Source organism: Mus pahari, chromosome 4 (assembly GCF_900095145.1).
Source record: "Mus pahari chromosome 4, PAHARI_EIJ_v1.1, whole genome shotgun sequence".
In the NCBI taxonomy this organism is placed as follows: Eukaryota; Metazoa; Chordata; class Mammalia; order Rodentia; family Muridae; genus Mus; species Mus pahari.
In genome coordinates, this window is record NC_034593.1 from 112,351,818 (window position 1) to 112,354,445 (window position 2,628).

At 43.8% G+C, this 2,628-nt stretch overlaps 1 pseudogene; it reads right to left on the reverse strand.

Moving 5' to 3' along the window:
* Positions 1-1,036: 1,036 nt before the first annotated feature.
* On the reverse strand, positions 1,037-1,748 carry LOC110319718 (annotated as a pseudogene).
* Between the last annotated feature and the right edge of the window lie 880 nt (positions 1,749-2,628).

Sequence of the window (2,628 nt, forward strand, 5' to 3'; positions counted from 1 at the left end):
TCTCCTGCATTTCTTTAATAATGCCCTTCTTAAAGTCCTCTACCAGCATCATGAGTTACTCTTTTAAATCTGATTCTTGCTTTTCAGGTGTGTTGGGGTATTCAGGACTGACTGAGGTGGGAGTCCTAGGTTCTGATGACGGTGAGTGGTCTTGGTTCCTGATCGTATGATTCCTACATTTGCCTTTCACCATTTAGAGATCTCTGGAGTTAGTTGTTATAGTTGTCTCTGGTTGGAGCTTGTTCCTCCTGTGATTCTGTTAGCCTCTCTCAGCAGTCCTGGGAGTCCAACTCTCTCTTGAGTCTCAGTGGTCAGATTACTCTCTGCAGGGAAGCTCTCCTCTAGCAGGGAATGCTCACAGAAGCCTGGAGTTTAGATCTGCCTCCTGGCTGAAGATGTAGGCCCAAAACAAGGCCTGTCCCAGAAGATGTGTTGCCTCTTCAGTTTATTCACTCACCTGCACAGAGTAGCCACCGAGGGACCCTGGACATAATATGACTCTCTCACCTGCTGTGGCATACAGAGCCCTCACAGGTGGCCACCTTTCCTCTGGCAAGTAAGGTACCCAAATTTCTGGAGCCTGAAACAGGGTCTGTCCCAGAAGTTAGGTTGCTTCAGTCTGTCCCAAAGCTGTGTACCTTCTGCGGACCACACTCTCGCCAATGCAGACTGGAGCCTAGGTGAACTGGAGCAAAGATGGCTCTCCTGCCAGCTCAGGCCTTGAGACTCCTCCCAGGCGGACACCCCTCCTCGGGCAGGAAAGGTGCTGGATGACTGGAGCCAGAAATGGCATTTCCAGAAGCTGTGTCACTTCTGCAGGCAGCCCTCTCCCAGGCAGTGCACTGGAGAAAAGATGTCCTCCTACTGGTTCAGGCCTTGAGACTGCTCCTGGGCAGACACCCCCTCCTTGGGCAGGAAAGGTGCTGGATGACTGGAGCCAGATAAGGAATCTGTCCCAGCAGCTGTGTCACTTCTGCAGGCTGCCCTCTCCCCGGCAGTGCACAGGAGCAAAGATCTATTTGTTACTCTTAAATACTTATTTTTGACTGGACTCAGACTTAGAAATAGAAGCTCCAGCGAGGACAGCTTCCAATTCTTGGCAATCTGTTCCTGCCATTTTTCTTTGGCTTCTTTCATTCTCATAAATAAAAGTTTAGCATATTCCACACCCTCTTCCTAGTGCATTGACTCATTTGTGTTAGGCCATACAAAGTGACAAGATACTGACTCTGGGGTACTTTGGCCCTGGGCTTCTTACCTTTTTTGTTTAAGGGCTTTCTGTCTACATATTGGTCAACGTCATCTTTAAAATAATCGAAAAACTTTCAAATTCTGCTAACCCTTTCTGACCCCAACTGCCAAGGCAGAGTAAGTAGTAACTGTAAGTCCAGGAATCTCTCCTCTCTCTCTCTCTCTCTCTCTCTCTCTCTCTCTCTCTCTCTCTCTCCCTCTCTCTTTTAACCAAGTTGAGAGGACTCATATTGGCATCTACGTTGCAACTGGCAACAGACTTGCACTTGCTCTCTCCAGCTCTCTGTGGTCTATATCAGGAATGCCCACATTCAACAGCAGGTGTGCTCTTCTGTGGGGTAAGTCATATTGCTTCATGGAAAAGCCTTGTTTTCCATTCCCACCACTGATTCTGACCCTTCCACTCTTCACCTAGAGCAGCAACAGCAACTGCTGTGACTCCAAGCTTCAATGAGTTTCTGACAGCTGATAGATGAGGGGGAGATGTTCAGCTTCATCTTGACACAGCTGAGCAGATAGGAGTCATCACACACACACACACACACACACACACACACACACACACACACAGAGAGAGAGAGAGAGAGAGAGAGAGAGAGAGAGAGAGAGAGAGAGAGAGAGAGAATAATGATACATTTTAAAAATTATTAATATCTGAAGCTTTTATTTCATTAAATGCAGTTTCCATTTGACATGAAAAAAATTACCCAAAGCTGTAGCTGCAATTTCATTTAAAGAAGGAGGAAGAGGCTCAGATGATTAGTTATGGCTTCTCTTTGGAAAATAATTTAGAAAATTAACATATTACTTTAAAAACAATGAAAAGGATGCCATAATACACGTTGTTTTAAGAACAATTTGGCAATTAAAAATAGGTATTATGTTTTTATACTATAGAAGATATTCACTTTAGTATATTAACTGAAATAATCACAAGGAAATAGAACTGCTTGATGGGAGACATACTTCATCAAGATAATGTAGATGACAGAATGGTGCCCATATTTAGTGTTGAAAATTACAGTAGATATGCTTTTTTAAAACACCATGCTATTATAGTCAAAATAATAGAATTGACATTTCTTGAGGTGGCAAGCAGAAAAACAGTCATCCTGTAACCTTTCTAGTTGCTTGCTCCTGAAATTTGTGAATGTATTTCCTTACATAACAAAGGGCACTTTGAAAATTCCAACAAGTTAAAAATTTTGAGGGTATGTTTATCTCTACTTTTGGTAATCTTGGTGCCCCATATATTATAAAATCCTTATAAGACAGAAGATGTAACCAGGCAGATGGAAGAATTGGGAAGAAGAGGCTGGAGGGAAGCAACTGCTGACTCTGAAGATAGAAGAGGGTTGGAGTCAGGATAGCAGCCAC